This window comes from Lycorma delicatula, chromosome 7 (assembly GCF_047948215.1).
Source record: "Lycorma delicatula isolate Av1 chromosome 7, ASM4794821v1, whole genome shotgun sequence".
Lineage (NCBI taxonomy): Eukaryota > Metazoa > Arthropoda > Insecta > Hemiptera > Fulgoridae > Lycorma > Lycorma delicatula.
Window position 1 is genome coordinate 9,156,766 of NC_134461.1, and position 14,674 is coordinate 9,171,439.

General features: G+C 32.3%; 1 protein-coding gene across 2 annotated transcripts in view; it reads right to left on the reverse strand.

The window, feature by feature from the left end:
• Positions 1-262: 262 nt before the first annotated feature.
• The window catches only part of LOC142328095 (sodium leak channel NALCN-like), a 70,455-nt gene continuing 56,043 nt past the window's right edge, over positions 263-14,674 (reverse strand). Inside the window, exon 8 of one of the 2 annotated variants that reach the window (XM_075371591.1) lies at positions 263-838. The gene's annotated coding sequence lies outside the window, so the exon portion shown is untranslated. The remainder of the gene's footprint in view (positions 839-14,674) is intronic. The other variant, XM_075371592.1, reaches the window with a different exon arrangement.

The following is a 14,674-nucleotide window of genomic DNA, read 5'->3' on the forward strand; positions in this document are numbered from 1 at the left end:
TTTTTAAGCCCTGAAATCAGGACAGCTAAAAAATCTATTCTTTGTATCTATCGGTACACAAAGGTATTGGTATATAGTCCCGCCTTAATTTTCTGTTGTAACACAATATATTTAATTGAGAAATATCTTGAAAATTTTTGTACAGCTTTCTAAGTAAAGAAAAAGTACAGGCGATGGTCCTAGTTCTTGCATCGAACAGATGTAACTTTAAAAATATTTTTATTAGGTTAGTTTCAATAATTATAGTAAAGATTAAGCGAGCATAATTTACTATACAACATAAATGCAATATACATTACAAGCATTATGTAAATTTCCATAGAAGAAAATAAATCATACATAGATAATATTCACCGCTTAATAACTTTATCATTATCATAACCTCTACAATATGTCACTGAAATAGTTTAAAATAAATATTTATTATTAACACAAGTCTGTCAATCTTGATATGAAAAATAAATTTTAACTTAAGATCGTATACATATTCTTTTCTGACAGAATCACTTCTACTTAAAAATATTAAATGTTTAAAATAGACAAGAAAAGTAAATGTGTGTGTTATATATATATATACAAACACAGGCAAAATCATTTAAAAAATTATATAATTATACTCAGACACCATCATGTAAAATTACATTCAAAATTGTTTTACACTTTCTGTCACTAAATGCATTATTCAAATTTACAATAAAAAACTTTGAACAAGAAAGTTTCATTTTCATTAAAAATATCTATAATTATTGACTGCTTGGTGGTGCTAATACAGGTACTGTAGGTAAAGTTGAATTCTCCAGCAGATTAGCGGTTAACAATAATGGCATGCTTGATATTCCTGTAAATAAAACCGTTAAGTTAAAACTAATTCATGAACACAACATAAGTTATAATAAAAGTAGATACAGAACAATAGATGTATAAGTAAATAAAATAAATAATTATAGTGAATCGTACTAAATACTAAATTATACTACAAAATAAATAATTGTGTAAGAAACAACACACACACACACACACACATGCATATAATATTTATAACAAACAAATTATGTTTATCAAACTGATATTTGAATAACGGTACTTCTAGAACATTTGAATAACGGTACTTCTAGAACTAAAGTAAATAACTGTTTTCCAGTAAGTTTCCTTCAAATTTCTTGAAAAGTTATATTAAAATTTGTTAAGATATTTTAACAGCAACATATTTTTTTCCGTCAATATATTTCAGAAAAGTTTTAACGACTGAAGATTTAAGTTCTCCATTTATTTATTTATTTACAGCAGCCGCCTAAAATTAAGAATAGTTTACGACGGTCAACTTAGGTTAAGAGATGGCTCTAAGAAGAAACATGCGTGTATATAGAGCTATTTTTTCTGTTTTATGTTGGATATTATGAAAAATGCAGGAGATACAGTTCTGCGATCAGTTTTATTTGATTTTTGAGGTTAAAAGTCATACAAAACCATCCGGTTTAACACCAGAAAGTTTCAGTATGAACTCGTTTCACCAGGAAAACAGAAATACAGGAAAATCTTTCACTAGCTGTAACTCGATAACAAAATGTTTTTTAGATATATGTTTGTATCAATGTCTCAAGTAGAGCTTATTTCAAACTACAGTATATATATTTTTTTGAAAGAAAGAAGATGACATGACATATTCCAAATATAAACTACACCTTCTTAAAGGTGACTGTCGGAACCGATGACTTTCACAACAATATACTAGCAGCTTTAAAATGACAGTTTACTGATGGCAATTGTCAATTGCTAATTCAGGCAAGCTATCTTCACCTGTTTTTTCATACAGCATATAAAATTATGTTATATATAGCGTAATTTCATGATCCATTATAGTTAAGTGAAAGCAAACTTCTTAAGCGGTGCATCAGCTATTTCATCGGCTAAGATTCCTACATAACTAGGCACCAAGAAACCGAGATATGGAACATGGTTACTGAAAACAGGGACATGTACATGAATGTCTCCAATTATTGCATGCTTGCACCGGTAAGACAAATACATAAAATCTGTATCTGAGAAAATATGCCATAAGGGAACATCTAAATGTAACTGCTGGTTAAATCCATCAATGTAAATCGCTTCACCTTATAAAGAAGTATCTTTATTGCAGAAATTCTGTAATAATATTACACGCTTATTGTCTGTTTTTCTTATAACTAATCACCTAAGTAAATATACTAATGAACAGTAAATGTAGCATGTAGTTTAATACTAAGGAAAGATAAAACAAACATTCCCCGAGCTTGAATAATCATAAAACTAAATTAAATGGGAATCTGTAGATTAAGACTGAAAATAAAAACAAAATCACACAGAAGATGCTAAGATTGTCCCTTTATGACGCGTGTAAATCATTATTGGTCAGACTCGACCAGAGAGGGAAAGGCTCACCATTCTTCATTAAAGTGCTTACTATTTGACTAGACAGGAATGATCTGGTAGCAAATCAAATAAAATTTTATGAATGGAGATCCAACATCCCAAGAATTGTACAGAGTAAACTACTAATCGAATTTAGACATTACAAAGATTCAGTAAAATTTAAGTACACATATTTCATCTGCACCCCAAAAGATGTTACAATAAATATTATGCTGTTACTTGTTAACCTATCAAAATGTTTTAAACACTGAATATTGAGTTCTCTTCCACGTTTAATTCAGGCCGTGCATTCATAAAGCAGGTCTAAATTTATATGGAGCGATACTGAGATTTTTTTGTTGATTTAGATTCTAAACAAAAAGACTTACACTCACTAATGTAATGTGTAATTGTAAGATATTAAATTTGTTGTGGTAGGCAGAGCTGGCAATTTATGCCAGTAGTGGAATGAGTCGGTCATATTAGCTAGTGCAGCAGAAGACAGTCGAGTAGTAACAATGGCTGAGGTTCGCTTATCGTTTGTTGAATGCAAGGCTGTACTGAAGTGGTACTAGAAGTACAAGAACGTTCATGAGGTACAATGCCAGTGGCAGATAGAGTTTGGAACAAGGAATGCTACATGTGATGAATGATGACGACCCAGATCGAAGGATGGAGTACTGTGAATGGTTTCTGCTCATGGTTGGTGAGGATGAGGAATTTGCAGGGAAGTTTGTGTGGACTGATGAGGCGCAATTCAAAATTAACGGTACTGTGAACCATGTGGGCTCCTGAAAATCAGGAGCCCATATGGTTCAGGAGCGTCAGGATTAAGGAAAGGAACTCTTAGAAAAGGAAACTTTTCTAAGAGTGATGGCTGATTGGAGTTCCATTTTCTCAACTCAAAGCCACCAAGTGATAATAATTTTACCAGTTCGTCTATGAGTTGTTTTGCAGTGTCAATATCAGCAGAGCCAGTAACTATCAACATAGGTATGATTCGATAAAGCATGAGCAGCGAGAGGAAATTTGGATCCCTCATCAGTAACAAGTTGTTGAAGTACACGTTGGGCAAGATACGCTGAAGGTTTCAAACCGTAGGTTATGGTGTTTAATTAGAATTCTTTGACACGAGAAATAGAATCAGGACGCCAAAAAATATGTTGGAGCTTTCTGTCCTGAGGTAGGAGACGCCCTACATGGAAGACATTCGTTGCAAATTGCATCAGTGAAGTGGAAGATTTAACAAAGGAATGCACCTGGCATCAAGTTTCATCAGCATCCAATCCTTCAGATATGGTGTCATGCGGAGTCACTCCTCAAGGTCTCATAAATAACGAGTTATGGTGGCACGGTCCGTCTTGGTTGATAGAAACCCCATCACAATGGCCGTCACTTACATTTGTGGCAACCTTAATTAGTGATATTCCTGAAATGCATCATACTGTAAGTTTTGTCGCATTCACCTCCTCAGATGACATTTTGAAGGAATCATCTTCTCTTCCACAAGTCCAGCGAAAAATTGCATATTGTCTTTGTTTTATAAAAAATTGTAAAGGTTCAAAGAATTCACAAAATTTTGGGCCACTCACTACTAAGGAATTAAAAACATCCTTAAACACTTGCATAAAATTAGCACAATGCGTCCGTCTGTTATTCCCAAGAACTCACGAATTTGGAAAGTGGGTGGGAATTAGCTACTAAATCAACTATACGTGACTTGCACTCATTGATAATGCTGGTCTTCTTAGAGTTGGAGGAAGGCTACAAAATTCCGAGCTTCCATTTCACAAATACATCAAATCATCTTACCACCGCGTCATCATCTTACGCGACTACTAATTGAGCAAGAGCATAAACGACTCTTGCATGCTGGTTCACAGTTATTGATCAGCTCACTTCGATCCAACTATTGGATACCTTCGGCGAGAAGGATTATACATTCTAGATAAATGTACACGTTGTTTTTGGTTATCAGCAAAACCACATAACCAGCTCATGGGAAGTCTACCTAGCAAGCGAGTTGTTCCTGCACGGCCCTTCCTTAACACGGGTGTGGACTTTGCTGGCCCATTCTTCATAAAATCTGGCACATGTCGCAGCGAAGGTCGCATTAAATGTTACGTTTCAGTATTTGTTTGCCTTATTACGCATGCCGTTCACTTAGAACTCGTAAGTAACTTAACTTCTGATGCTTTCCTAGCAGTTCTTCGTCGATTCATGCCACGCCAAGGAATCTGTGCAAATATCTATAGTGACAACAGCTCAAATTTCATCGGTGCCTGTTAACAAGCTTTGTGAAAATTATACCATGCTGAAAAATAATAATACAGCCATTTTGGAGAATCTGTCAGTGGATTGTTGTCAATGGCATTTTAACCCTCCTAGCGCACACCATTTTGGCGGCATGTGCGAAAGTGCAGTCAAGGCAATGAAATACCATCTCCATCGCATTGCTGGTAATAATTGTCTAACTTTTGAAGAAATTATGACACTATATTGAGGATATGGAACAAAACAAATCAAATGTAATGATGGATTTGTATGTAATAAAAAGTAACCAAATTCAGGATGTTTTCCATTAGATATATTTTGAAATCTACAGAGGGGTCCAAAACTATGTCCTCACTGTTTGCTAGTCCGTATCTAATGACAAATCTGACAAAGTGACAATTTTTGGTACTAAGAGAGGCTTATGGTGTGTGTTAGAAATGACCACCAGCAGCTTCTATACAACGCCCACGGTGCCAAACTGCACACCAAACTACAGCTGTTAGTATAATGGTATAATGGCAGCAAATGACTATGACTTTTTCACATAGGTCATTGATTGTTGCAGATTTTTGTCAATACATGTCATTTTTGACGGTCCCATGTCATTTTTGACGGTCCCATGTCATTTTTGACGGTCCCCCAGAGATAGAAATCCGGAAGTGAAAAATCAGGAGACCAAGGTGGGTATTCAACAGCATCTCAACCCATCCACCCACGTCCAGGTAGTTTTATTGAGGTACAACCTGACATCTTGATGGTAGTGAGGCGGGCCTCTGTCATGTTGTATGTAAAAAAGTTAATCACCATACAGATTTTGGATGGCAGGCAAAATCCTTGTCTGAAGCATATCAAGATACGCCCTACCAGTTACAGTACCCCAAACCATGCACTTAAAGACTACATTACATGTTGTGTATTTAATATTATGTTTTATATATTCAGATTTAGTTTTTAAATAATCTAAATCAGTTTCATTCAAAGCTTTGTCAATCTTGTCAGTTTTATAGATTTCATTAAGAACTGTATTAGCTTTGTTTTTTATATATCTTAATTGCGAAAAATGTAGTGATAAATTCAGTGTACTAATATTACGATCTCATGTTTTTAAAATCATTATAACATGATGAATTGCATTATGTTACAATATTAATTATATTATTGTATTATGTTATAACATTATGTTGCATAATATTGAATTTTCTTTAATCAATGTAAGATTACTAATCTTTAAGTTTTGCCAAAGTCCAATACTTTGGCAAACGAGCTATGTTTAATTTTTGTAATTTACCCAACATCAACCAATATACCCTTGTACATTAACATCTTAACATCTTGTACAAAATAAATAAGTTTGAAAATTACCTTTGAAAGTTTCAGAATGGAGTCCATTAAAATTTTTTAATCATTAATAGCTCCATAAATACTTTATACTTCCATGTACCAAGTACACCCAGGTTTGGAAAATTGGAAGTAGTAAAAAAAATTTGCTACTTTGCATTTTATTTACAAAATTAACATAGAAGATTGAATGTATAATAAGTAGTATTTGTTATTTCCTTTATGTTATTAAATCAGTCTATACTGGAAATATTTAATTAAAAACATAGAAATTATAATAGTTATTTACCTAATTCTGTAATCGGTGTTCTAGTTTCCATCATCCATAGAATTGCTATTATCTTCATAATCGGTGTTCAAAATATATCTCTTGAACAATTTTTTAATCAGCATACTTCTGACCAGGCCACAATAATCCACTCATAAATCTGTATTTAAGACGCTTTCTTAATTTTACCAAATGATGTCTCTTTTGTCATGTTGGACTTCCAGTGTGTGTATTGTTTAGGGAGATTTGTTTTTATAGTCTGTTTACATAGATATCTGGAGCTTGCAGATTAGATATTCCATCTGAAATATTAACCATATCACACTAGCAATCAGTCTTTGCTTTACATCAATGGTTGTATGACGCCTAAAACTGTCCATTACAAGGAAGATTTTCATAATAAAGCTTTGATCAACACTCCCAGATGCATTTAATTCAGTTCAGTACTAATTCATTATTCATCTGTCCCTTTTCTTGGGCTTATATGAAAATATCTGCTGAAAAGTTTTTACTTTTTGGTAGAGATTTTCTTTTAAAAATTGTATGTGTATTTTGTATGTCCAAAATTGCATACTGTATTTTCTTTCGTTCCAAAAGTATTCTTAACAGTTTTGTTTTTCGTAACCAACAGTTTATGTCTACACTGTTTGCATCTTCTACACTTTCAGTTATTGTTGTTGATGGTGTATTTCAAAAGTCACCGGTGTTGGATCACATTCTTAATTTGATTTAGGAAATAATTGTTCTTTTTGCATAAATTTATAATATATCTTTGAAATTCTGTCATTTGTTTTCACATGTTTCTGGTATCTGCTGTGCTATTATCATCCTTCTTCAAACAAAGAAACTGTGTCAGCAAAGAAATTGGTATACCCAGTTAAGACTCAAATCCATCCGTACTGATATTTATCCATCTGCGATTCCAGGGCTTTCATCCAACACATGTCTGTAGAAATCATGAATCTAAACTGTGGTACATACTTTATAATTGCAAATTTTTCTTCTATTTTTTTTATATTTCATTTTTTCCACCAAAATGATCTGTTATTTTTACTGGCTCTGAGACATTTATTTTCTTTCTTTCATCACTCACAAACTTAGCGCTTTACTGTATCAAATTTTCTGCCTGTTGTACAATTTCCATGCTCCTTTACGTAAATTTTCTGCAGCAGTGAATGAAAGCAGTCTCTTTTTCACTTATTCTATATTTTTGCTGTACGTGAAACTTTTATATACTGAGCATTATCACAGTGAAAACTAAACATAAAATGACTACAAAGTAATCGATAAAAATATACTTGGATGAAATAAAAATAGGCTGTGAGTGAGAAAAATACAAAGGACAGCTTCCAGTGATTTTGATGTTATGTTGTAGATATGTTATGTTGTCTTTTCTAATACTGATAATTACTCATAGCCAAGTTTTCTGTTTTATCTAAATGATTTTATTTCACTGGATGTAGGTTCATAGACAAAATGAAACAGTTTGTATTACATATCTGTAGGGATTGATTAACATACATATATAATCTGTGACATGTCACCTACCGTCCTTTAGGACCTGAGGCATTATGAGACAACAGAAATCAAATAAATAAGTTTATCAATATTCAAGCATATTAGACATGTCGTTCAAATTTGGCATATCAAGTGATAAGGATTTATTTTATTAAGAATGCTAATTTATTTTGTTTGAAAATGACAGAACAAAGGATTTGCATTAAATTTTATGATAAAAATGGAATAAAGTGCAATCGAGTAGTGAAAGTTTTAAAGAAGGCTTTTGGTGAGGATGATACTAAGTATTTATGATGTTGACACTAAGGATTTATGAGTAATACAATCAATTTTCAAGAAAGCCGTGTCTCAAGGCCTTAGGTTGAAAACAACAGAAAAGTTAGACATTCTAACACGTCTATAACCTATTTTACCAAGATAAATACATTCTGATCAATAATCACTATTAGAGAAGTTGCTGAAGTGGTGGGATTCTCTTATGGTTCATATGAAACCGTTTTGACTGACATTTTGGATATGAAATTAGTAGTAGCATAATTTGTTTCAAAACTGTTAAATTTTCAAAAAAAACCATCACAGAACAATTTTTAGCTGAAGATTCAGAATTCAAACATGTCATTACAGCTGATAGAATGTGGGTCATCTGTTATGACACTGAAATAAAGGTCTAATCATCCCGATAGAAATTTTCTTAAGAACTGTGGCCGAAAAAAAGCTTGCCAAAGTTTGATAAAATGTTAAGGTTCTCCGTACTTTTTTTTTCTATTACAGTGGCGTCATCCATTATGAATTCTTACCATAAGGTTATGCAGTGAATAAATATCATTACTTAGCAGTTTTACACCATTTACTATATAAATGGTGATCTGAAGAAAACACCACTAATGTGAGCAAACAATATTTGGATTTTGCGCCACAATAGCATTTCGGCTCACACTTGATTAATAATTCATCATGATTATTTAGTCAAAAACAACATCCTAATGATACCGCAGGCTTCATATTTTCCAGACATGACATCCTGTAACTTGTTCATGTTTCCACTGATGTGAGAACATTGAAGGAACAACAATTTAGATGATATATGAAATAAAGAAAAATTTGCTAAAAAAAGTGAACTTATGCTACACCTGAGAATTCACTTTCTAATAATTTTTTGAGGGAGGAATGGAAGAAACGCTAGCATATGTGTTCACATCTGTAGATACATTTGTTGATAAAAATGTTATTAATTTTGTGTTTAATATATGTGCAGATGTTTTGTGTCATTTTAATTTACAGGCTGAGATTTGTAGGTGCAAAATTTCTAATGTGTGAAAGGTGTAAGTAATTGTACCTTATGCTGACATGTTACCTAGCATTTTGATGTGCCCATTGTTTACTGTTATGTTATAAAATAAATAATCTCTAATGCGGTTGTAAAGTTGTATTATGGTGATAGATTTAAATATACATATAAACTGATCTGGTGGGTAAATTTATGTTTAATTTCTAAATTGTATATGAGATTATTATTGTACAATTTTTTTATTTCTTCTCTATTTTTAGAAACAACAGAACAGTCTGATACCAGGTTTAAGGGCAACAAATGAAATGTTAACATTACAAGATCATACAGAAGAAAAAGCTAAAGAGACAACTGTTGATCGTGAAAGTGAAGTAGATAATAAGGTAAGTTAATTGCTCATTAATTTCTGACTTACTATTTATAGATACTGCTCCAAAACTTCTTATTCCAAAATGTAAATTATTTAGCGTTTTTTTTTTCTTATTTGAACTTTTGGTTCTTATGAACTGTCATGCTATGAACTTATCTGATATGCTACATTTTAGCATCTCCAACATTCATTGACACTGATTTTTTATGATTTCACTTTATGTAAGAAAGTGATAAAAATAAAATGATGTAGTTTAATATATTTTATGAAGCAGTTACTGTAATACCAGTAAAATGATAATCGATCTTTCATATATTTGGCAACCAAGTATTCTAAAACCCTGAAAGGTGACGAACCTCCATAGATTTTTTTGAAATTGTTAACCAATACAGCTAAAATATGATTATGCCGAAAATGTGATGAGGAAACCTGGGAATTTCATCTACAAACAACAAAGATATTTAGCCAAATGTCTTCATATTAAAATCATGAGATATATTAATTCAGTCAATATCCAACATTCCTTAAAATTTAGAAGTTTTCCTAAACTTTTATTAGCTACAAATTATCTATGAACATTATAAATAAAAAATATTAGCAAAAAAATATGATTATGGTTTTCGGCGGAAAATACCCTGTAATATCGAAAATAGAATTTGATATTAAATTTGGTAAGAACGATATTTTAAATGTTCAAGGAAAAGTATATTTAAAATCTTAACAAAGATGTGCCGGTTTTTTTAAATCGGTTTTGATATATTTGTTGAATAATTCAACAAGGAAAAGAATAAGTCCTAAAGAAAAGATCCTGTAACTTGTATATAACTTCAGAGTGAGGTGTGGATGCCTTTTTAGAGAGAATAGAACAGAATTAAAATGTCAGAATGAGATTGCTACAAACTGTGAAAAAATTGTCCATTTCCAAGTAAAGGTAAACATTTGTTTTCAAGTGTAGATAATATTCATAAAGGATTGAATTTATGTTCATCTTAGAAATACAAGGATTTTTATTGTTAGTTTAGTATGAGGTCTAAATAAAGTAGCACCATCCCACATAATCTGTTAGCATTCTGCCTAATTTATTTTAAATAGTAAATTAATATTTTAATCTACATAAAAATTATATATAATTATTGTAGATTGCATACTTAAGTAGCACTGAACTCTTATTATATGAATAAAAACTACTATTTATTATTATTTTGGTTATTGATGATTTCAGGACAGGTCTGATTTAAAAGGTTTGACTCCCCCGACGGAGAGTCTTAGTCGTTAAGACTTTGGGGATTGGCGTCCCCACAGCCCTAGCCTCTGCAGCTTTTCTGCCCATTATTGAACACTATAATGAGCTGCAGAACACTTAACATTGTGCACATTTACTACACCAAGAACACCACACAAATTACAACATATACCCTTACACAACTCCACAACATCGTACACTGTTTTTTCTTACATTTACATTTGGTGGTGTTGTGACATCTTATGAAACACAACCATAACCCAAGGTGGAAACTATCGTGCCAATGGGTGGATGGCTGTGTGTAGTGAGTCTCGAACGATGCCCTCTGACCACCAGGGTGAACCCAGTTGTATTTAGCTCTAGCTCCAGTACACGTGCATTCTGCTGGAATGGTCCATTATATCACCGGTACTCATAGGGCCAAAATTTCAAGCCTTCAAGCAAACTCCATGATGGTTGGTGGCCAGTCTGAAAAAAACCACCTCAAATAGTCTAGTGAAAAGATCTTGCTCAACATTGTCTGACAAGGATAACAGTTCAGACCATAACATTAATCTAAATGATGAGAAATCAAATCTGCAATACAAGAACATCAGATTTGTAGTTCTTTGAAATAATCAGGAAGGTGGCTTCCTTCATAAGGTCTCGCGTTTCCTAATAAACAAAGTTGTAATGGGTTCAAGTGGTTCCCCAAAGAAGTTAAGAAGTTACTAGACGGATGATCGAAAATTTTAATAATGAGCAGAGTTGATGTATCTTATGTCTTCATAGTATGGGTAATATAAACATAAGTGCAGAATCCCACAAAACCCTAAATATGAGTCAGGGAGTAATTTTTTGCAGAGACTAAAACAGCTTATGAGCTTCGTCCCCAATATGTAGAAGTAAAGCATATAATAAAAAGGCACAACGGAATGGAAGAACCAACACCATCTCTTAAACTGACTTAACCTTCCAGTCCCACTGGAAAAAATAAAAATTTGTTATCTTTCAGTTCGAGTACAACTTTTCATTCCTAACCCTCAATGATGTTTTAAATGCCAAGGGTGTGGTCACACTACATCATTTTGCTCGAAAACAGAGATCTGTGCTTGATGTGCAAAGGAAGGCCACAATGATACTAACTGCCACGAAGATGAAGAAAAATGTGCAAGTTGCAGTGGTTTTTATCTTTTTCAGTGGCACACAGAATATAAAAAGACAATTAACTCAAGGAGCCTGGTTAAACCAGATGTATCTTTTGCCACCGCTACATCAAAATAAGCTCCTACAAATTAGATAATCAGCTGTGCGGATCCTGCAATGTGAATGAAACATGCAAATCATCGAGACTCCCACGTGGAATATTTCCAAAGCATCCTGTATGGGAAAAGTATTACAAAAATGTAAACTCATTGTTTGGGATGAATGCACGATGGCACATAAAAAATCGCTTAAAGCTCTTGATCGATCGTTACGAGATTTGCGTGGAAACGTTCAACCGTTCGGGAATGCTTTGATTTTGCTCGCAGGAGATTTTAGGCAAACATTGCCTGTAATTTCTCGATCGACACCAGCAGACGAAATAAATGCTTGTCTGAAATATTCAACACTGTGGCGACATGTATGTACATTGCAGACGACTACGAATATGCGTGTCCAGTTGCAGAATGATCCATCAGCTGAGGTATTCTCATGACAGTTACTGGATATTGGAAACGGACAGCTGCCAGTCGATGAGACGTCCAGACGAATATCATTTCCTGATAATTTTTTGTAATTTAGTAACTTCGAAAGAAGAACTGATCGAGAAAGTATTTCCTGATATTCAAATTAATCATAGAAATCACGATCGGATCAGTGAACGAGCTATCCTTGACGCAAAGAATAAAGATGTCTATCAACTTGTTATTCAATCCAGCATTCAAAGAGAGGAAATTACATATAAGTCGATAGACACCGTTGTGGAAGCAGATGAAGTAGTTAATTATCCAACGGAATTTTTAAACTCACTTGTTCTGCCAGGGATGCCACCACACATATTAAAATTGAAAATAGGTGTGCCAATTATCCTGTTGCGGAATATTAATCGGCCAAAACTCTGCAACGGCACGCTACTTGCAGTTAAAAAATTGATGAATAATGTAGTGGAAGCAATGATTTTAATGGGGCCTTTCAAAGGTGAAGATGTTCTCATTCCTCGAATACCCATGATCCCGACCGATACACCATTTACAGCTAATATATATATATATATATATATATAGATAGATATCAAAACGTTTAATACAATTATAATTAAATGTAGCTGATCTGGTGGCATAAATTTTATCTCTTAATATTATAGGAAAATGAAATTAGGATACATTTAAATTTTTGTTGAGTAGTCTAGTATAAATTTTGCACCTTATCTTATGAAACATTAAAATACATTTTAATATTAAAAAAATATTATATGATAACCTGAACATGAGAAAAGTAGTATAAACAGTATCAAATAATAATGAAAAGTAATGAAACTATACAAATAATAAAATAAGCAATCTTCTACTAACTTAAAAGGAAAAGTTGAATACATCATTACCAGATTTTTACAAAAGACACATTTTTACAAAACCTTTGAGTTCCTTAGAAATTAATGAGATAATCTGAAAAATGATAAGGCTGGTGGAGTTGATATAAATATAAACATCTTCAAAAGAAAGTTACTTAATAACTGTACCACTTGAACATATTTTCAATCTATACACAGAAAAATCTATTTGGTCTTCTGCTTCAAAAGTAGCAGAAGTTAAACCGGTATTCAAATCTGGAGAAACATTTTTAACCACAAACTAACTATAGACTGATATCTTTAATATCTAATATATAAAAAATATTAGATAAATTATTCATAAAAGAATTTTCAATTTTATTGATGAATACAGTATTATTTTGACAAGATAATAAGGCTTTGTTGAAAACAAGGGCACATGGGATGCTCTAGGTTATATTACACATTTTATTTATGAAAAATTGAACTTAGGAGCTCTATTAATTGCTAATTTTTTAGACTTGTCTAACTAAAGTCTTTGATACTGTAAATCATAAAATTTTGTTCTAAAAATTGCACAGATATGACATTCAGGGTATGGTATTAGATCAAATTTTTCAGAACAACACATTGCCAGGTGTTTCATCTTTCCATTTTTTTTTATAAAACAATGATATAATGATATTTTAATTATTGCACCAATTTTTAAATCTGTACTATTAATATAATCCAAATGAGGATCATATTCAAAAGCAGTTCCAATCTTAAAAGTGGCTTTCCTGTTGTATACCATCGTAAAACAGAGCCTCACGCTCTTTCATAGTCTCATATAAATGTGATATTGACATTTGCCTTGCATCTGTATATTTTTTACCAATATTACATTTTTTTCTGTTTTAGAAAAAGAACTCAACAAATACCACCAAAATAGATACACAAATAAATAAATAAACTTGAATAATCAAATTTTTATTGCTAATCAAATACTGCCAAAATCATTCTCTATAAAAATGATGGTGCATGGATTTGTTTTTCATATGTGCTCACATTTTTATTTTAGCTGCTATTGGTGCAGAGCAGACCAATGGTGGTGCACTGGGTGGCTGCACACAGCACCCTCCACATTAAAAGCAAAGCTTTACTTTGTACTTTCTCCCACTAGAAGCAGTCTATTGTTAATTAATTTAAGATTGTTTATAAATTTCTAAGTGTAGATTATTTTTATTTATATTTTATATATGTATCCTTATTTACTTATTATTATTTATTAATTTTATTTTTTAAATTTTTTTAATAAAAGAAAGGGATTATTAATTAATATTTAGCAGTAAAAAAAGGATTCTATATTTAGTGTGAGAGAGCCATTGCGCATAGCTCCATCCAAGCAGTTCGTTGTCAATTAATTGACAGATTATGTTTAATTTCTAACTGTACATTATTTTTATTTATATTTTATATTTGTATATTTTTTTACT